Source organism: Sinocyclocheilus grahami, unplaced genomic scaffold, assembly GCF_001515645.1.
Source record: "Sinocyclocheilus grahami isolate Dianchi unplaced genomic scaffold, SAMN03320097.WGS_v1.1 scaffold551.1, whole genome shotgun sequence".
NCBI lineage: Eukaryota > Metazoa > Chordata > Actinopteri > Cypriniformes > Cyprinidae > Sinocyclocheilus > Sinocyclocheilus grahami.
This window is the reverse complement of record NW_015505730.1, coordinates 873,421-896,965: the sequence shown is the minus strand read 5'-3', so window position 1 is coordinate 896,965 and position 23,545 is coordinate 873,421. Positions and strand designations below refer to the sequence as shown.

Sequence of the window (23,545 nt, the reverse complement as noted above, 5' to 3'; positions counted from 1 at the left end):
ACAAGTAAGTTCTACAAAATTCATTTGTTTTAGTTCCAAAGAAGTAAGAAAGTCATGCGGGTTTAGAACAAAACAATGACAGCTTTCATCTTGGGGTGAAGTATTCCTTTAGGCCTCAGCCAGAGATTTAAAAAAAGATAGAGAAAATGCACTTAGATAACGAGAGAAAAAAGATTGTGATCCGGACTGCAGAAAGCAAATTCGAGAGATGGATATTAAGAAAGGCATAATTTGGGAAAAAACTCACCGTTATATAAACTAATATTACTTTCATCTCTAATGAATTCCTCCCGCATGTTCAAAAATGTATCTTTAGTCTCTCTTTAAATAAACTTTATATGCCACAATGAGAGGAATAAATAGTCTCGAAGGAAGCCAAGCTGTGCTATTGGAGTGGTTCGACTGAATTCTGCACACTGTTGTTTCCCAGTGTTCTCACCTCTAATTTGGCTGTGCTTGTTAGCAACAAAATGAGATGAGCCATGCATCCCAGATGCATCCATAAATAAACATGATCACACGAGAGAAGGATCTCATTCCTATTTGAATAGCAGATGTGGCACGGATAGAGAGCCGAATGTGTATTTTCTCCTGTGAGTCCTTCCTCTCTCTGTCTCACTCCTGCAATTCATAATGGCACTAAAGTTCCCAAAGCTTAGTCACACCTTTGTGAGATTATAAACCAGGCCATAGAGGCAGTGTTGGCTGATCTATGGAGAGGCTGATAGTTTATTGATCCACATAACACTTGTTTGAGGGTTTACTTCAAAAGAAACTAACCCAGGTCGGCTCATAAAAGTATTACAAGACAATGTGGTTTTACTCTCTTACTGACAACTGTACGGTTCTCAAATGTTTCAACAAATTAATTTCCATTCTTTTTCCAGTCATTCCTGATTACTTTCTGGAATTAGATTAAACAATTATTCTTTTCAGCGTTCAGATGGCTCCAAGAAGACTCTCAACTGACTGATGTTTCAAACTGACAAGTTATATTCTACACAACCATTTACAAAAGAGCAATATCTTTCCGTTTAAATATTTAGAACAGAGCAAAACCAGAAAAATCACTTTTCCAGGCCTGCAAAGCACAATTCCCTGATTTTTTTTCTCCACGGGATTCCATACTGTGAGGGAGGCATTATTAGAGAATTTTGCTACGGATGACTTGAATCAGAACAAATGGAGATGCTGAAGACCTATAGGTAGCACCTGCCAGTTTTTATCCCTTATACATCATATCTTGAGTCTGAGGAAATACAAGGTTATCTGCAAGATAAGAGTGATGTTTGTGCCCCATGATCTTCTGCCCTACATGACTGAGATCAGTGCAGTTCACATAAGAAATCACACATGTGCTGCTGCTGCTACTACAATAGCATATGGGTCAGAGTTCACATAATATAATTTAAAGTTGAAAAATATAAAATGGCCACAGAATGTGTTTTGTCTTAAGTCATGCTATGTCCAAAAGAAAGTTGTTACTTGTGGTTAAACTGTATTCGGTTAACAACAGCTGATTAAATAGTTTTCACTGTTGTTGATAGAATATCATTGATCAATGAACATATGGTTCAAAGGTCATGCCAACATGGCGGATGTAGCCGACTACATACGGAAATATATTGCTTCTACACACCTGCATACCTGAATAACGCCCATCATCAATCCAGAAGTAAGTCCTCCAATGAATTCAGTACACACTGCACTTTGAAAGTACGAGATCTGGGGTGCAGATTTTCCTACAATAGAACGCTACTAGGACTATTTCACCGCTACTCTACATCGCGACCAGTTTAGTCTGATTCTCGAAAAATTATGATTCATGTTGAGTGAATAAAAAAGCTTAGCGTAGTATGACTCTCGAAAAATGATTCTCTTGTGATCCTGTTCTTTTTAGAGAATCCAAAACATACAGAGCTATGAGTAGGGATGTAACGATTAACCGTGAGCTGGTTGAAAATCGATTCAAATATGTGACTATTCAAATCGGTTGCGATTCTAAACAAATCGCGATTCATTTAGGTGTAGGAGTTTATATGAATGCATGACTGAGGGGAACTTGTCTTTAGAAAAGTTTAGATGGTATTTTTTCTTTTCATCTTGCCTCTGTATAATGCATATTAAAGTTCATAAGTGCAGCGCTGCTTTGTTTACAGCGGAAACCAGGAAACGCTTTAAGCGCCACCTGCTGGCAGAGAGTGAATCTGCGTCTCATTCAGCTCTGCTGTTTCATGCAGATATTTGTATTTATAGTTTCACAAAACTGAAGTCAAACCATTCTGTTTTTGCTTCAAATGTCGAAATTATATAATCTAATTTAGTTTAAAAACTGCTCATGTTGCATGTATGCAGCATCTTTGTTTGGATCAAGATTAAAATGCAGTGGTTGCCTCTAATTTTAAAAGGAAAGAGCACAGACAAAGCCTTATTTTGTTTATATGACGATATTTATTTGATTTGTGTTACTTATTTATTTGATTTGGGACTTGTTTTAAAATTTCAATTTAGTTTTGTTATTTACATTTACATTACATTTAAATTTTGTCATTTAGCAGATGCTTTTGTCCAAAGCGATTTACAAATGAGGACAATAGAAGCAATCAAAACCAACAAAAGAGCAGTAATATGCAAGTGCTATATTAGTATATTATTATAGTGTTCTATTTTAATTTCACAAAGACATGTGCAGCGTTTTGTCCAAGCAATAATAAAAGGACACATTTAATTTATTTTGTTAAAAACATAATAATAATCGTGAATCGAATCGCATCGTGAAATCAAAACCGTGAATCGAATCGTGAGCTGAGTGAATCGTTACATCCCTAGCTATGAGTGTAGTCCGATTCCAGAAATGCATTTTTTGGTGATACGATTCGACAGGGGTCAATTCTCGAACCAATAACTCCTAAGCTCTGAATCTTTTTTGGTGAATCTTATGGATTCGTGGTGGTGTTATATGAATTGTTTGCTTACAAAAACTCAAGTTATTCATTTTGTTTTGTTTACATGAAACGAACTATGTTGTTACATTTAAATCTCCTACGTGAGACAGGTTTTATTGATACCCATGAAAGATACAGAGTTCTGCCCTAGTTAGTGATAGATAGGCTATTCATTTATATGACTGAATGACTGAATGAATTAAATCACCACATTTTTGTTTGATATTTGACACTCTGAAAAGTCTACGTGAAAAGTCTAAGCCGGTTTAAACATTTTATTTGTTATCAGACTATCTGTCCTTTGAAATCTCAAATTATCCCACAGAGCCTACAGACTGAGTAGCCTAATGCTTTAAGAATGACATTTCTTTTCTCCCCCATATAGGCTATTCCTTTCTTAAAAGTACTAAAAGATCGCAAGTGGAACCGGGTTTGAAGTAATTATTAAATTCCCATCCCTATCAATACGTTGAATTATAATTGGGGTTGTGGTCAGGATTTCAAGTGTAAAAGCAGCGCTTGCTTTTCATATTTAACATAAGGCATATTTATAACGATATCCATAATGTATAAACATTACATTATTTGGCATCTCGAATAAAACTTGCGCTTACTGCTTAACTTTAAATAATCTAATAGCGCATGGATAATGAATAACTCACCGTGACGCGCTCCCGTTCACTGTATTCCGAGTCAAAATAAGAGAAGACGTGGGAATTTACTCCATATTCAGTGATGGGATGAACCTCAGCACCTCTAACCCCCTAATGTCGTCGGTAACATCTTTCCTGATATCGTTCTCTCACTTTTAGCACCAAATAAATGCCCTCTAAATCGAAGTCTGTGTGGAGACGGACAGGAAAACGAGATTTATTCCCTCTCGTGCAGAGATGCTCCTCGTATTCCCGCAAGCGCCCCGCAATTAGTCCACGACTCACAGCGCTCCGGCGTATCCACTGCACGCACGTGCCCCGTGATCGGTTCCTACCAGCAGAGTGATCCAGAAAGACTGTTGGTTAGATATATATGATGCGTATCTCCTCCTCCAGCAGGCGCTCAGCGGATGAAATGCGCAGTTGTGGTACCTTACACGCTGATGCACCTCCAGCTGAGAGTGTCTTTGCAAGCACGCCCCAAATTCAATGAGCAAAGTGCCTCTAAGGGAAGATTTTTATGTGATAGTGATTTGCACCACTTGTCTACTTGGTAGGCACCCTCTCCTGCATGCAGTGCCGTTTGCTATTTTCTGGTTTGTGCGTTAGAAATAGGATATCGGTCATAAACTGGACCCTGCAGTCTTGCAATATTAGAAATGTAATAGCATGTAATGGCTCTGCTTTAATTCCCCGTGCATTTGAATAAAGCTCATACTATAGGCCTATATGTGCAATGCTGAGATATGCCAAGGGCAGCTCAGGATAAACATTACCTAATATGTAAGAAGATTCATTTGCTCCACAAAATCATTCCCTTGTAGCACTTGCAGCTTGTTCAAAGCTCGACTTAGGGGAGATGAGTGCTAGTTGTCACACGTTTTACCCTGTGAATATTTCTCAGGGCAGATTTATTTTTGAAAGTCAATTAAAGTCACAAGCTTTAAAGTCTCTGATACAAAAAAGCAATTAAACATGTCCACCAATAAAAGATACAGTTCATTGAACACACATCAATCAACCCAATTGGACACGTTGTCACACTATAACGAAGCAGTTGGTGAAACAGCAAAAATACGTATATATAAGCAATATTTTGGCATTAAAAATAACGTTGTAAACAACATGACAACTTGCCTCAATAAATGAAAACCTACCGTAAGTTGCTATTTTGTGTTCGTTTGATTATGCAACAGCAATTAAAATATGATGATAATTGGAATTTTTAGTTTGGAAGACAGAATTCTCTAATTCTAATGTGCTGTGATGATGTTGAACAAGGTATTTAAAATAAACATTCATAAAGATACAGCTAGAGAAAATATGCATTTACGTAATTAGACTTTTTTCTCAAAACCTTATAGGTACTGACATATAGCCCTTGTGAACGTCCATGTGTGACAATTAGCCCCAGTCTTCCGTAATTTAAACTGACTAGGAAACCAGTGAATCTCAGATAACCCTACCATTCCAGGTCATTTGGAATTCAGCTACAAAACAGCACACCCTACTGCTGAATGCCACCATAACACAGTTACTGTTCCTCTTGTGAACTTGGCACAACCTTTGTCCTCCAATGCTATACACTGCTGGAAAAAAAATAAATAATACAAATCCTGCCTAAGGTGGCTTGCTGGTTTTAGCTGGCTGAGTTCTGCTGTCCAGACTGGTTTGATGGTTTTGGAGGGTTTGGGGCCACCTTGTAAAGCTAGGAGACCAGCTAAATAAACTTAAACCAGACTGAAGTGTTGACTAAACTGGACTCTGACTCAAGTCCATCTCGAGTCAGATTTCAAGACCATATTTTCTATGATTTCGGACCAGTTCAGTTAAGTCCAAGTACAGGCCAGGTCCAAATGCTCCTGAAGATATGGTCTTAGTCTCGGACCTGAGTCAAAATCTGGTCTTGTCCGGACTGAGGTACTAAAACACTGCAGCTTGTTTAAGCTGTTATTTTACATCACCAAATTAAACTCTATTTACTGTTATAATTAAACCAAGCAATGATCCTTTAGTCTTTGCAATAGAAATACTTAAAGGATAATCAAGAATACATCCATATCATTTTGCAGAGTGAACCAAACACTTAACAATGTCAATCAATAAAACCTGTGGTATTTGAAGACTGGATTCTATTGTGGCTCAGGGTTGGAGATTTTTCTTTGACCCTGTGTCAAAGCCCAGTGCAGTTTCTAAGAATCAGTATAAGATAGATGAGAAATTGATGAGAGATGGAGCAAAAGGTCTTTGAGAAATGTCTGGTAAAGAATAGCGTTTTTTTTTTTTTTTACATTTAATTATGTGCACTGGACTCTCATAGTGAAGATTTAGCTGGGGTGAGCATAAACTGATATTTTACAGCTGTAAACATCAAAGGAATAATTCACCAAAAATGAAAATTCTGTTTTTACTTACCCACCGCATACATCTCGCATACAATTTTCCACGAAACACATAAGAATGATCTACAATCAAAATTTAAAAGAGGGCTACTATCATTAAATATAAACTTTTCTTTGCAAAGTTATCAAGTAGATTGAGAAGACTTGGAATGTCTTCTATGGTCGTATGGAATACTTCTAGGGTGCCTTTTTATCGGAGTATGTTTTACACGAAAATGCTATTTCAGTCTTTCTTCAAAATGTCAGGGTTAATTCAATGTGTTAAGTGCCATTTCTTTGTCTTTTTGAAAAGTGAAAATTGTTTCAAAGAAAATCATACACTGAAAAAATTGGTGTAGAAACTGTTGTTGTATAGAATATAGCTGTGTGAAAACTCAATAATTCATCTTATGGAAAAAAATAAACAAACATACGAGTTTAGAATGACTTGAGGGTGAGTATAAAGGATATTATTTGAAGGTTTGTTAATATATAAACAAGGATGAAAGATATATTTAATACTTGCACAATTTGTGGTGGCTTACATAAATATTGAATGTCTTTAATAGGCAAGTAACTTCAGGTTGTTGCCTCCAAGCTGAGCCAGCGACCCAAACATCCAAGCAAACATTGTTATGAAATGCAGCCCTAACCTCAGATTTCATTATCCAGACTTGAGGATGAGACACTGACTATGTGCAATAAAGACAAATCTTCTCACGTTATTTTATCTTCCAATACAGAGGGAAAAATGGCATCAAACAGAATTGGATCCCTCATTTGGTGGATATCCTGCTGGGGCTTGTGAACTTCAAAGCTGGGCAGGTGACACAGATCCATCTGGTTCCCCTATAGGCTTTGAGTAAATCAAGGGCACCTCACTGCTTATTCAGCATGATGTGTCTTTCATTGTATTCTCTAGACAACGCACAGTGTCTTACTTGGGCACTCTTGAGACACAGATGAGCTGTTCCAGTATCTGTTGTGATGTGTTTTCTTCCAAATTATGTTTCCAATTGGCATCTACAGCTTAATCTAAATGAATATTTTTGGAAAACATTGTTTCCAAATGCAGTTGATGTTGATTTTAAAATTGTATTCTGAATGGGTTGAGTTTAAATGAGGTGAATGAAGTCCCAAATCAAAGCGAATCTCATTAGAAGAGGAGTAATTGCACCATTTATTTTAAGTTTCGCTTTATTTATTTATGAACCCATACATTTCTCTCTCCTAATTTGTTTGCAATGCCCTGATTTCCAAGAAAATCATTATTTCTGGCTTTCAAAATATATTTAATTATGAAACTCCTGAACGACCTGTCAATCATGGCTCATCATTAATCATAACCAAACAGTTGGGGAAACTTTTAGTGACTAGTCATCAATCATTAATGTCATAATCATCCATCACGATCAAACTGTTGTGGGAAACATTTAATTAAACTGTGCTTGACCTATATATTTATTTATTTGGTTAGTTTTAACTTTTAGCAAAATTCCAAAAAAGTAGCATTTACAAAAATGGTAAGCCTTAAAATGTCATACAGTATCAACCATTTCATAAATGGTTTCAATGGTTTCAATTCAATTAATCTTAGATCAAAAAAAATAAAATCTTTCAGGCTAAATTTGATGAAATATACTGAAAGTACCAAAAAAAATGTAATCATTAGTTTGTCAGACATTGGCTGCCTGGCCAAGGAAGTAAATGAAAGTAATTTCCAAAGAGCTGTGTACCTATTCATGCCTCCATCAAACTACATAAGTTAAGCACAACTTGCTGTTCATATCAGCCTTCAGTTTGAACCCTCCACTGCATGATGTTCCCTCAGGGTAGCAAACTCATTTTCTTCACTTTGCAGACCCAGGATGCTCATAAAATGGCAATAAAGTGGTGTATAATGAACAGATTACTTTGAATAAACCATTTAAATGTGTTTCTTCATCAAATTACATCCTGCTGGTCATAAAAATAAAAAATAAAACTTCTGGCATGGTGCACCTTTTTTTTAAAAATAAATAATAATAAATAATAAAATCAACATGTATGTGTATTATTCAATGATAATTCATGATTTTATTTATTCAACAATTAGGCAATATAACAACCACAATGTCAAACAACATTACAGTTGGGGTTTAATTTTGAATTCCACTGTTAATCCTCTGTATGTTATTGTTATGCATTGATCTTTTATGACACAGGTATGATGAAAAAGTGGCATGGCGGTCAATGTTTAGATATTGTGCGATATTGACTCATGTTGCTTGTCTTATACGCATGTCATAACTCATGACTGGTGGGACATTTCTCAGTGTGTCCAGCTCACCAAACAGCCCGATTGACTAAATTGTTTGATCCATAACAGAGAACACCGAAGCAAGAGCAGAGAAACACAGGGAACGAGGCATCAATACAAACACACATGCCTTTTTTCAGATGGCTGCATGGTCGACTGCACACTCATCTTTCATGACTTCTCATTTGGAGGCTGTGACAGCCCACTGGTATTAATTAAAAAGAGAGGGATATCTGTACCGCTCAGCTCTGACCCATGACAGACATTGCTCCCAAATAGGTGCCCTCCAAAGTCTCTCCCGCTAAGGCTTTTTGGCAACATGGTTTTTCAGAGTGATGATTTGAGGTTGTAAATGAAAGCACGGCTGTGGTCAGGACTCCACTTTATTCTGAACACGATGCAGTGCTCCGGACTCTCTTTAAATGTCTTACACTCTACCTCAATAAAGTCTTGCTGAGTAGACAGTCGTCTAATATTAAATGTTTTATAAAAAAAAAATAATAATAATTTTATCTCTATGTTGCTCAAACCTGCTTGACTTAGACCTGCTTTATTACGTTTGAAGACAAAAAGAGAAATTCTGAAGATTGTGCTACTTAATATTTTCCATGCAGTTACGATGAATGATAGCTGAATCTTTCAATCTTTTACTGATTAATTATTGATGAATGATTCTTTTATTTTGAATAACTGTTTCAGAGAGTGATTTGTTTATTTGTAGCCTTAATTGTAGCTACAAATGCGCAACATCAATAACAATCTCAGTGAAAAATAGATCATAAAAAGTTTTAAGGCCAGTTAACAGCAAGAACAATAACTATAACTATAGCAGTAACTACATTAGCATCCACACAAACTTAAATAACGTTCTATTATATGTACGCGCTGCCATTGTCATCTGCCGCTTTAATGAACTGGATGGATTCTGATTGGCTATCAGTGTTTTTATCTTTCATAGGCTTGAAAAAAAACTTGTGAAAGTGATTCCAACGATATTGTTCCTCTGTGCCGTTATAGTTGTGGTGTGGCATCTGCTATTTTTTAAATGTAGAACAACTTTTAAAACTACTGTATATGTTTATTGTTACCATTATAGTTATAGTCTTTGTTGTGAACAGGCCATTACTGCATGTTCTGGTATGAGTTTTTTTTTTTTTTTCATTCATTAATCACATAAAGGAAACAAATAATTTGTTCTCCTCCCAAGTGCATTCACCTCTGCAGACTCGAACCAGGAAACGATACACTATTTTAAAAGTGATCCATATGACTTGTACACTGTATTCCAAAGTCTTCTAAAGAATGAATATGTTGTGACACACATAGAAGAAAGAAAGTCATACAGGTTTGAAACATGGTGGCGAATAAATGATGACAGAACATTCATATTTGGGGCAGACTGGTCCTCTGGGGAAAAAATAAATGGGCTCAGCCTCTCAATAAGTAAAACCACATAAAATGTCTGTTGAGTCCTTTAGATATGAAATCTCTATTGTGCCTGTTTGCGTGTTGCAGCTGTCAATATCAATCTTATCTCTGCACAGTCTGGGTTTGTTTAGTGTCTGTTTGCTTCTTTTAGCAGATAGAAGAATTTTCTTCTTGACTGAGCATGTTTGCAACATTCACTCAAAAACCCAGTGCCAGCTTTTCAATCCATTGCCTCCCACTTCATTTTGGGATAAAACAATCTCTGAACCAAGGGTGTCGCTAGACCCTTTTACTCAAATAATTCAGTGGTACATTTTAGTGAAATACCACTGTGCTCCGGCAAAATATTACTGATAATAAGTCCTTGTCTGATGATGGAGATTGCCGTACTGACCTGAAAATCATTTTCAGCAATATATCCTCTGTTTTCTATCAACTGTTTAAAATCAGAACCAGCAGCGATGCCACGTTCGTACATGAATGTTGCTCGAAATCATCAAACAGAAATTGTTTGCGATTCAGTTTGATTCATTTGGACACTTCACTCACGCACCGAATCGTTTGATATTTACCTGCAGTCAGTAGGAAACAAAATCATTTGTCAGCAATGAAGCAGCATTTTATGGGAAGTGTAGCTTGTGAACAACTCTGTTGCAGATAAGACTATTTATATGCATCTATCCAAAACAGAAGCAAAATATAATTTGTATATCAAGTTTGTATATCAGTGTATTAGAATATTGGGACATGGCTCTCTGGAAAACTGATTCTAATTCAAAGGTCAGATATATTGTCAGAATAAATTCAAGCTAATATTCCATATGAGTAGGCTTGTTATTTACTTTTATTTATTTACTTTGTGAGTAGCCCAGTTACTCCGAGATCCTGACTGGTTGACTAAATCCTCACTAAACTGATTATCAAAGAGTGGTAGGCCTATTCATTTAATAACTGAGGACTAGCCTACTCATTTGTCAAATATTGTCAAAACACTGTGCAAATTAACATCCTGCCCTTTCCAGTGTCTTTTTTTCTGGATTGTTACAAAGTTACTGTCAAATAGAAGTGTACAGTATTTTACATAGCTGCCTTTTGACACATACTTATTAATAGCATGTGTATCACCACTAGGGATTCTGAATTTCCTAAGGGGATCTTTAAAACTGGATCATATCCCAGGAGACCCCTGCTAGCCTGCATCTGACAGCTAAAAGATCACTATATTTGTATGCTCAACAACAAATCATATGCACATAGAAGCCAGAAAGGCAAGACCTTAATGCAAACTAGCTCTTTGAATCCATCTCCTTATCCTGCTCTGTTTGTAATGTGAAGTGTTATAAATGATGCTGTATTCCCATGGAGCTGTTCTATGCTGGAAGAACAGGAAGTGAGTGAGCTTTTGATGTTTTCTTTCTCAATGTAGGTTAGAGGAAGTGTGAGGCCCAGGTGGTGTGTGATTCTACAGATCATTGTCTGAACCAATACATATGCGATTATAGTGTGGCATGTCTTTTGTTTATGCCTTTGAAAAGGATATGCAATATGGAAGCACCAAATTTATGCATGAATGTATGTATGCATGTGTTAGATGTTTGGCTGCTCTCCAAAACAGAAAAAAACAGGCTACAGTGTTTTATTTCTCATATCCTTTTCTTTCTTTCTCAATCTTTCTGATGGCAGTTCTAATTAGTGTTTTTATTGAACGAACATTTGGATTTGTTACTCATCCACATTGATCACTCTTGGGCATCATTGCATTCTCTAAGTGAATTACAATTGGTTTTATTGTAGATTTCTAGACATATGGCAGGTTATTTATTTATTTATTCCTTTTTTGTTATTTAAAATGGTCAATTACATATATCAGATCACCAGTATACATCTGTAATATGCATCAGATCTGATTATAGACTACGCAGAAAACAGAAATTCAGAAAACCTGGAGGCAGCTTTCTGCCAGTGGTATGAGTTTGGAAAACATGGATTTTGTTTGTGAAATGTGCTTTGCAAAAGTCTTTATTTTGCTCATACATTTTTACATTTGCCTGACCACAAACTGTATTAAATATAGAAACATTGTGTTGCATAGCATGATACTTCAGTCGTTCAATTAACAATTACCTAACAGTCTAGTGAAGTGAAAAGCTGTGTATGTGTAACAAACATTTTCACTTTAAAGCATCGCTTCTGGACAAAATACCGGTCTGTAATCTATAATAACGCTTCCACCAGTGAAAATGTACATCCCCTGTTTTCTCTCACATCAAAAGAAATCCACTGACATATTTGTTTAGAACTGGTTTTGCTTGTAAATGATGCTTGGTCTGTGCATATTTCTCTCCTGATTCAGACAAGGCTTTTTTTTTACACTGGAGGAAGCAATATTATGTTTAGAAGATTCGTATTTTACCCAGATGCAACAGTTTGAAGTTAAAAACATCTTAATTATGAATTTGTTTATTTCAAACGTGCAACTTTTCAGTTCACAAGACGTTAACTGATGGGCTGGAATCATGTGGATTACTTGTGGATTATTGTGATGTTTTTCTTTTCAGCTGTTTGAACTCTCATTATGATGGCACCCATTCTCTGCAGAGGATCCATTGGCAAGTGATGCACTGTAATGCTAAATTTCTTCAAATACGTTCCGATGAAGAAGCAAACTCTACATTTGGGATGGCCTGAGAGTGGGTACATTTTCAGCAAATATTAATTTTTGGGTGAACTATTCCTTTAATTTTCCAATTCTGTTTGGCTGCCTCTAAGGGTGCAGAAAAGAAAACACTAACAGCAGGATTAATATTTTGAGAAATCTCTGTTATACATTTTGGTCAAGGGCGAGTTTTTCCTCCCTCAGGCAAAACTCTAATCCTGTGGAATCCTATTGGAATGACTGGAACTCGTAAGTGTTAGAACTTACTGTTCGTGGAGCAACAGTAAATGTGACCACACAGTTTAGGTCCATTGATCTATTTTTTTCTTTTGTTATGACCTTACTTGTTTAAATCACTTGCAAACATTGTCTCTGAACCAATGCTTTTGCTCAGTGTGAAGCGGGCCAAGAAGACAGTATACAGTAGCGCATCTCCCTTTATCACTCCTTTGTCTCATGAGAAAGGGGCACCCCAGCCACCACTGATATCTTCACTTATTCAGCGTGGCATCCTTTCAAGCCAGGGTGTGCCATTCGCCTATTTATTTAAACGGCATCAATATTTAATTTGCAAACGTGTTGCAGAAGATCACAAGAGCACTCACAAAAGACCTCAGGCTGAATATGCAACGCCTTGATAAATATTTCAGCACTCCATTTCGCCAGCTCCCCCACTGACTCACTGTGTGCCTCAAGCTGATGCATGCAAGAATTAAACATGTTATAGCAGTATTTGTTCTTGAAAAAAGGAACAAAACAAGCTGGGCATTGCTGAGGTGAGGCGTTCAGAAGAAGAGCATTTAGGCTTTATATTGCTTCATTATTGTGAGGCAATTAAAGACACACATACAAACACCCTCACATACTGAAAATCAGTGCATTTATTTCAGTCAACCGTTTCACTTATGCACATGGGTCATTTCTATTATGCGGTACACTGTCATTTTAATATATGGGACATAATGTTAAAATCACATTTTTGGTTTAATAAATTTTTTTTTTTTTTTTTTTTTACACACACGATCACAATTGATTGTTTATAGGCTAACATTTGAAATTAAAACTAGCAATTCATTAATAAATTGCTGGGCTATTTTCTGCTCTAATTAAAATGTTTAAAACAAAACATGTTTTGTTAATATTGTTTTATTTGCTAATCAATTTATTGCAGTTTTGCTTTCTATCCTGTTAGTCTTTTATATATATTATTTATATATTTAAAAAAAAAAAAAAAAAAAGTTGTAGAAAAGAAGCTACAAAAACCAAATATATATATATATAATATATATATATTATAGTATTAGCAATTTTTCTGTGATATTATGAGTTTTGAGTTGTTCGTGTACCTTTTGAAAACATTACAGAATTTTTGGATAAAATCTGATTTCACAAGATGGTTAAAAAAATTGACAAATAAAAATAAAATAATACAATTGACAAAGTTGACACGAACTTTAACTCTGTTTTTATTTTTGTCATTTTGTTTTCTGTCATTTTTGTAAATAATTAAGATTAAATTCATGAAGATGCATGGATTAAACATTTTTGAAAGTCTAAGATACCCTTTTATAGAAATATTACAAGCATACATTTTTGAAAAGTTCATGTGCTGCATAACAGGAATAACCCACATAATCTTCTCTGTTCCTTAATAGCACTTCTAAGAATCCATAATAAGAGGAATTACAGCCATATTAGCTTCACATATTCATACTGAAAATGCATAATACATAAATACACTTATATATATATATGTACGTAGATGCTATATATATATCATCTCATATAAATCATATAAACATATCGAGGGGATGTAGCCAACAAACTAGAAAATCCACAAGGCCTTAAGGAGCTGCTCCTGTAAAGATTCTCTCTCCACTCATACGTGGGCATCCATCAATAAGGCAATTGTTTAAGCTCCCAGCAGAGCTCGGCTCTGCCTGTGAAATTTATGAGAGCCAGAGCAAAGAGACGAGTGGATGAATGGCGAGAGTGAATCCCGCAGGCAGACGGAACAGAGTCCTTAACAATAACAGCACAATCAATCAGGTCATACACGCTTCACACTCAAGCCTAAGACTGCTCCCAACATCCCCTCTGCATCTTCTGCCTAGCTCATCATTACGCTTCATGGTAAAAGGCTATTGAGGATGAATGATAGGGCACAGGCTGCTGTGTTTATACCAGATTTAGTGACTCAAAGGTGGCATTTGTTACCATCATCAGCAAGTAACTGAGCAAATGGATGCAACTTACTCTGCATATTTTATCTGTTGTTGCACATCTCTAGATGATCGGAGAACGATTTATGATATGGTAACAACCTGAAATGACAAAATTGAGTGTAGATGTAAGAAAGCAGTTTGCACTAAATTACACAAATTCAATGTGTGGATGATGTTAACGTCTTCACGTTGTTTTCGCACTGGAAAAAGCCTCATGGTTAGCCAAATAGCCGCTGGCATCCCAACAGCAATCAGTCACTGTATTTTACTCATTATGCAGCCCACAGGCTGCTGAGAGAAGCTCGGAGGAGGGTTTTATCCACATCGCAGCAGTGAATAGCTAAGCTTAGCCAGGGTTCGGGTGAAGGCTCTTGAATTTACAAAGGCTACGGAGCATACATGGCTACAACTGCGCATAGATTACTACTAGCATGAAGACTGGAGGCAATGCAGAAAATCTGAGGTCTAGGGTTGCAAAGTGCACAAGGGATAGAAGAACAGACAGCATAAAGTATTGCCACAGAGAGGAATTGTGTTTTGCTTACAAACAATGATGCATCTTTTTGAACAGAAAAGATGCTACAGGATCGAGACACAATCTGTCCCCACAGCAGTGCAGCAACACGGCGCGTGGGGACTTCATTATAATCTTGACTGTAAAACTTTGAGATGATCACAGAGAATTTTGTCTGTTTGTTTGTTTCTTTTCTCTCTTCCTATTATTTTTTGGATTTGTTTTATCTCTCTCATTTTTGCCTCTTTGTTTAGGCATGCATTTTGTTCCCGCCCGACAGTGTTACTGGCCAGGTCTACCTTAGCAACTGTGGCCATCCACGCTATTATCAGACAACGTTTTGATCTTTCCTAAAGGAAAGGTTAGGGTTAACCTTTGAAAGTGTTTGTGAAAGTGTTACTTATTTTATAATGGCATCTTGTGGAAATTATCCAAATCTACAATATAATGTTACGTGTAACAGTAACCCAGAGGTTATATGCATAATATTTTTCTCCTTTTCCCAAATCTTTAAATAAATCCTTTTCATGCATAAACTCTTCATTGCTCATTCCCGAATTAAGATATCACAGTAATCAGTAACATCAGTAATGTCTACCCTGTAAGGCTTAAATTGTACATTTATTTATATATTAATATAGTATGTAGAACAGAATCGTGAGTATATGCTGTCGAAACATAAGAAGAATTTCTATTCAATTTCATGATGTGTGTGATGTTTGCTGTAATAACTTTGGAATCTCTGCAATTTTAATTACGTTACTCTGTGTTTAAACTGCTGTTCAAAAGTGAGAAAAGAAAGAAATTAATACTGTTATTCAGCAAGGACACATTAAATTGATCAAAAGTGACAGTAAATACATTTATAATGTTACAAAAGGTTTCCATTCCAGCTGCTGTTCTTTTGAATGTTATATTTATTTAAAAAATCCTTAAAAGCTGTACCATTTTCCACAAAAATATTACGCAACACAACTGTTTTCAACATTGATAATAAGAAATGTTTCTTGAGCAGAAAATCAGCATATCAGAATCTGAAATCAGAGTTCTGAAAGGTCATGTGACACTGAAGACTAGAGTAATGACTGCTGAAAATTCAGCTTTGCATCACAGGAATAAATTAAATATATAAAAATAAATAAATAAATACACCTATCTGGTGTGTTTTTTTATTGTTGTTTCCATTTAAATGCAAATACAGACTGTATCAGTGGTGACTAGAGATTAATATTATTCTATTTCCCATTCTATGGTATGGTATTGCCAATATATGTTTGTTTGTCTACATGAAACATGAAATTAAACAGTGATGTGTGTTTATGCCTGCACTTGTATAATGTCTGGAGTTTTTGGTTGTATGTCAGTGTTTGTTGAGGAAGATCTTACATCACCAAGGCCAGTCAATTTAAGCAGATCTCTCTCCACACCTCTCTCTCAAATGAAATTTGGTTCTCACTCTCTAAAGCTGTTGTCTTGTTTTATATGTATTCAGAATAAGCTCTGCAAAAAGAGAAATAGAATTTCTTTCTGGGTTGAATAAGACCGGAGGGACAGAAAGTTTCTCCTAAAACAGGTTAAGCATCCTCAGCCGCACACCTACTCGCCTTAAAAAACTGAATATATGCAACCAGAGGCAAATGAGAGAGACTTTCTATGCCAACACTTCACTGCGTTGAACTTTTAAATACACATGCAGTTTCCAAAAGCTCTCATTCAAAATTGATCATGAAGTTCAACACTTGCTTAAAAGCTTAGCAAAAATGCATATGTCTTGTTCTGTGAACACTTCCCCACAGAATCCATAAAATACGCTCGTAAGTATGACTAAAAGGCTTGTTAATGCCTTGGACTGCATTATGACAAGCCTTGCATACATTAAAGCTGCTAAAGAATTTCTGTGCTGTATTGACTTTCACTGTGAAGTTGTTATTTAGTATTCTGCTTTCATGTTTGTGCTATGCTGCAATGCATTTACCTTGAGTAAAGCTATTGTGCAAATGAAAGGAATAAGAGGACTGTAATTAGCTGCAGTTATTTCTTCATTTCTCGTATTGATCAAGCCGGTGTGCAAATTATTTAATACAGCCTAAAGAATCAAACATGCTCTTAAGTGTCCAACAGCTGAGAAATGACATCTGTGCTCTATAGCGAGCACAAACACAGTGTCCTTGTCCTTCAGCTGTATTCATCTGCTTTGCATTGGGAATCCAAATAAACCCTCTCAACACTCTTGTAAATAATGAGAATAGGGACTTGCATTCCTCTGTTGCTGTTAATCACATAAATTCTCAATCTAATTTGACTTATCTCGCTGATGGACAATGTGATGCTTGATGAAGTAATCCCACAGAGGTGTGGACTGTGGATGTATAGTGGTATATATGTATTGAAATTTAAAGATCTCTTTGCCTTAAAAGGAATAGAGTAACCCCAAAATGAATATTTGCTGGAAATTTAGTAACCCTCAGGCCATACAAGATTTAGATGAGTTTGTTTCTTCATCAGAATGGATTTGAAGTTGTTTACTATTAAGTTTAGCTTGCTCACCAGGGGATCCTCTGCAGTGAATGGGTGCCATCAGAATGAAAGTCCAAACATCTGATAAAAACATCACAATAATCCACAAGTAATCCACACCACTCCAGTCCATCTTTTAATGTCCTGAAAAGAGAAAAGTGGCGTGTTCGTAAGAAACAAATCCATAAATAATATGGATTAAATAACTAAACAAATAAGATTAAATAAGATAAAATAACTTTAAACCATTACTTCTGGCCAAAATACCAGACCATAATCCGTAATAGCATCCCTTGTATACATTGAATTCTACTGACAATCCAATATAGCTGTTTTGAATTGTTCCATAGAAGAAGCAAAATTTGTGTGTATTTATCGATTTCTTCATTTTATTTTTTTGTATATTTTAATTAATATCAATAGATTTTAGATCATTTCATTTATATATTTTAATTAATATCAATATTGCAACAATATTCTAAAATAAAATATATAAATGTGGCCATGATCAACACTTTACCTGTTCATATCCCACAATTGCACAAAGCAATTTTAAAATCTGACATTAGAAATAAAATATGGGAGAAATAAAATAACTAAAATGGATATATTTTGTATTATTCTACCACCAGTGGTATAAGCAACACTGATCTAGGCTATAGGCGTTTTGAGCACAGTTTTCAGACAGCAACAGCAGGCTTCAAGCATCCATAGTGGGTGTAATGTGAACATTGCTGCTCCCTAATAGAGACTCAGGAAAGCAGCCGTGTTTCCTAGAGCCTCTTTAGGCATCTCAGGAATATTCTGGGCTGAGATCACTGGCTTGTGTAATCCTTTATAGAGACAAAGGGGTTGTCTTTAGCGCTTCACTGATGCTTTGCTTGATGTAAGCTTCTTGTAAGTACTTTCACAAAGTCATTTCATCACAAAACCAGGATTTTGAGGAACTCACAGAATGATGGTTTTGCTGTCATTACGGCCTTTCTGAGTAGCGTTGGGGATTACTCCACTTGGCTGTCTGAAATAACAGCAAAGGAACAAAGCTCTGATTGGTATCTCAGGCCAACAGGTTGAAATTTTGTTATGGAGGCTGAAATGGGGAGGTCACTTTTAAGAAATACTAGATAAAAAACCATTGTGAACATGACGAAATGGTTTGAAATGGTTCTATTATCAGCAGTGTGTTATCTCTGCTCTCTGCCCATCTGTGATTGTATTGGTTTGTAGAAATTCTGGCTTATGTCATAGATGTTTGTAATATCCTTTCTACATCCTAGAATATGCTCAGAATATGATTTCTAACGTGAAAGCTTTGCTCTACTATGTGAGAGTACAAAGGAAATAACATAACTGGTTGTGCAAATAAATACACAAAAAGTGATTTTGCTCTCTCATGTTATCATGACTCATGACGACTAAGGTTGACATAAAGCTAAAACATCTTCTTGTTGACCTGTATTTATCCAGTAATTATAAGTTTCAGAGACAGTAAAACTCTCTTGATTGCTTATGTGTAGTTGTACAAACAAGACTCAAGCTTTTTTCCTAGTTAAAATAATTCAACAAAAATAAACTATAGACATATTTTGCTTTTCTCTGTGGATGCTAAGATGATCATAAACATAATACAGTATATTTTTGCGAAGTCATCATAAATAGTTTCTCACATAGCATGAACATGGAAAAATTTAAGTTAATTTCATGTAAGTTCTATAATCAGCAATGTGTGGAGAAATAAGGCCACATAAAATGTATACAAAGGCCTGGAAAAGATTTTGTGCAATAACTTCCAATAAACGGTGCATTGACCTTCAATGTGCCCATTGAATCACAGAGATGAATTTACTAAACATCTTAAAACCGTCTGCTGTGGCACTAAAAGTCAAAGCTTTAAGCTTTAATTAAACTTTAATGAGAAAGTTGTATATACACTATATTGACTGCTTCAGGTAGTGGTTTTTGTTGGTCCAGAACTCATGGTATCAGTAAGGCTCAAGTACCCGTTTATTGACAGGTTATTCTTTTAAACTCATTAGCATCAATGCTATTCTCATTAAATTAGTGTTAAATAAAAGCACCATGAAACACCAAGAAGCTTTCTTTTTCTTCAACAAGACACTTGAGCTTGTGTATCTTTCACAAGTATAAAAGAGAATGCAAATTTATTTATAAATGAAATCCAGGTGGAACGTTTGAGAAAAGAGAAGTCATTTGCACTCTTTGTAGGAATTTAAAAACTGCAGCAGTTCGACAATATACAAAAACTCACCCATGAGCAAGTACACTGTCATTAGTACAAACATAGTATCATTAATTTTACATCTTTAGCTCAAATCAGAATGTTAAAAAACTATATTTTTCAACTAATGTGCCTTTTTAATTAAGTGGGTATCACTAGACCACCTTTGTGTTTTTATTTTGAAGCTTGAATGCCTTAGTCCTTTTTTTTTTTTTTGGTTAAATAAATTTATGGAAAAGAGCGACCAGTACAGTCCTTCAAAATCTCAAAAGTCATGGGGTGAGCAACGGACAAAATATTCATTTTTTTGTTAAAAACCTTACTGTAGTAGTAAGATAAAATTATAGGGAATGGGTTTATAGAATTTGCAATTTGCAGTAATAATACACTAAGTTTGATTTGCATCCATATTTCACAAACTTGTCGTGACTGTTACAGATCGGGGATCACAAATAGTATAAAGAGAGTTTGGTCTATTCTGAAATGCAGTGTGCAGATGGCTCTGGCCTCATAGAAATATTTGTTAACTCACTCTGTATGTTCTCTGCCCATCTGTGGTTGTATTAGTTTCTAGAATTTCTGGCTCATGTCATACACATTTTTAATATCATTTGTGCAGCCCAGATTATAGATGTTTAGAATAAGATTTCTAACATGAAATATTTGCTCTACAAACTTTGTGTGACTGTGTGATAGTCCAAAGAAAATAACATAGAGCAATTGGTTGTGTGAATAAAATGATTTTATGGTTTCCACCATAAAAATGGCCAAAGATGTAACTGTTTTTGAATGCTTGTTAAAGTAGATGCTTGATGCAGGCAGGTGGTGTAGTTGTGACATCCAACAGTTAACTGAGACATGCTAACCAGCCAAATCTGGACCCCTTGACACACTCATAATGCAAAGAAATACATGCTTGTAGGGTCACATGATCAGCACACATCATCAGGGCATGACACATCTTCCATTACCAGTAAAAAATGGAATGCAAATATGCCAAGCAGATAGGCAGAGCACATCAAAATCCTCCAAAGAGATGTGACATCCTGCTCCTTAAACCTATAACCATTGCTGCAACTTGTGACTTCAAAAGCAAGCTCCTTAGGAAGATCAGAGAGAGCACAATATGGAAAGTCGAAGTGAAATTGCCATCCATGTCCACGTAAATTCTTCTATATAAAAATTCCAGCACTTGACGAGCAGCTATGTCTGCGTATGTGACTGTGAGCGTGGATAGGTGGGTGTACTGAAACAAAAATGAAAGACTTTTGATACAATCCTTGTTCTTATGAATCATCTTCACAGTCGGTTAAAACATGATGGTGCCCCATGGAATGCAATAAGTCACATATTTCTCTCTTTTCACTTGAAAGTCTCTTCGTTTGATTAGAGTCTGGTTTGCTTAGAAAGTTTTGAATGTGTGCAGTCTTAAAATAAAGAGCTCTGAGTTCTTGATGAAATTTCAAAGAACAAGGGCACACAAGGGCAGAGACACAGCTGCTGTTTTACTTCTCTCTGGCTTAATTGTGCTTTTGTCGTGCTTGTACTGAAAGACAGTTGTGAAGCCAAAGGTGACACTGGTCAAAATGTTTAGTTGTTTTTTCACCATAACAGTCAACCATGGAAATGAAGGTTTTATAAAAAATCTGAAATTTGTTGAGAAGAGTCAATAGTACATGGAAAAAAAAAAGTATGAAGATTTGTATTTATGTAGTACATTTATTTTTGTACGAATACATTACATATAAGTGAAATCTTGCTTGTCCAATTACTGTACATTTCATATTTCTTGTTACCACAAATACACAAAAATACTTCTTTTGAATACTTCAAAAAATTTTCTTGGTGGACATCCTGTCGCTCAGGCCAAAGATTTTCCTCAACATCACATCTGATGTTTTCCATTGCCGCACCCATCCCCTGAAATGATCAGCTGTGATGTCCTCACATGCAGCATTCATGGCATCCAACAGACATCTGATCTTGTGGTCTATGATCATATACTTTCCACCTCCATGCTGAAAAAAAACTCTTCTATTGGATTTAGGAATGGAGAGTATGGTGGAAGGAACTCCACTGTTATCCTTTCATGTGCAGAAGACCAGTCCCTAACCATGTTGGTTCGGTGGAAGCTGACATTATCCCAGACAACAACATAATTAGGCAAATGTGGTCTAACTAAACCTCTTTCTTGTTCTGGAATCAGGTCTCTGTAAAGTGTGTTTAGGAAGGCCAGGAGAAGTTGGGTATTATAGGGCCCAATGTGTGGAATATGTGTGCTCACACCATTCTCTGAAATGGCTGCACACATTGTAATTTTGGCCCCACGTTGGCCTGGTGTGTCAGTTGTGGCTCGGGGGCCCATGAGATTGCGACCACGTCTCCGGCCTTTGGACAGATTGAACCTGGCCTCGTCCACAAAAACAAGAATGTGGGTTGTTTCATGTCCTTCTAACTCCATGATTCTCTACGAAGAAACACAGAAACAAAGTAAAGTTAATTTTTATTCTAGAGTTCAGTAAATGTTTTCTCTTCTTATGGGTTTCTAAAACTTCAAGTAATACAGGCATCTTAGAAGTACAGTAAAACTCACTTTTTTTTTTTAAAGTGCACACCAATAGTTGACCTGGACATACTGGTACCGGAGCTCCTTCACTCTTTCACTATTCCTCTCAAATGGCACCTTGTAGAGTTGTTTCATAGTCATTTGATGTATTTTCAAAACTCTGTCTATGGTGGAAATGCTGACAGAATTTATATTTGCGAAGACATTGTCATTTATGATTGCATTTTGGATCTCTCTTAGCCTGATGGAATTGTTGCAAATTTCTTGTTCTTGCTGATGGTTAAATACTGCTACTCTGCCACCAGCGCGAGGTTGTTTAGACTTGCATTTACCATTACAATATTGTTGTTTATAAAAATGCTTTACATACTGTAAAACAAAAAAAATAAATACATATTTACCTGTTTTCCCTACGAAAGGTTTGCACAATTGATGACACTGTTTTTTTGATGACACACGATTTATGACATGATCCACAAGTGTGGCTCTGATTTCATCAGAGACTCTGACTCTTCTATTTCCACCTCTTCCTCTATAATGTCTTCCTCTAACACCACCACCACGTATTCTTACACGTCTTCCAATTGCTCTTCCACGAGCATGTTGCTGCAGTTCAGGGTTTTGTAAGTCCTCCATTCTTAGTGATTGTGCTGTGGGCAATCTACATATATATGCTCCCAAACTTGATTGGTTAAATTGTTGAATGGTTGATTCAAATTGTATTGCAATTAGAGGTCATTTGCCAATTTAGCAGACATTACAAACAATGTCAATGTCAGATATTTATGGAATATACATGCGTGTATACCAATTTTTCATAATTGAATGGATCGTTTTGAATGTGATGGCTTACACAATGAAAAATGTTTGAGAAGTTGTGAAGAGTTTGAAAGTTTAAGTGAGAATCAACAAGCCATATGCAATTAGTTGTTGTGCAAACTGCAGACAATTGTACTTACTGTTTGCACACATGTGCCAAAGCATTTGCAATTTGCTCAAATCAATAAGAAATTCCAATCTGATGTGAACAAGAAGCTAATTGTTCAGAGATCTGAACTTATTGTTTCGGGGAAAAAAAGTTTCATTCGAGAATTGAGCCAAAGCAATTGAGAAAAACTGTAA

At 36.0% G+C, this 23,545-nt stretch overlaps 1 long non-coding RNA gene across 1 annotated transcript; it reads right to left on the bottom strand.

The window, feature by feature from the left end:
* Nucleotides 1-8,291: 8,291 nt before the first annotated feature.
* LOC107555968 (uncharacterized) lies at nucleotides 8,292-22,633 on the bottom strand. Its single transcript, XR_001605233.1, has 3 exons — nucleotides 22,484-22,633; nucleotides 14,379-14,384; nucleotides 8,292-8,303 (listed from the first exon to the last, which is right to left on the bottom strand). It is a non-coding gene; the product is annotated as an uncharacterized lncRNA (long non-coding RNA).
* Between the last annotated feature and the right edge of the window lie 912 nt (nucleotides 22,634-23,545).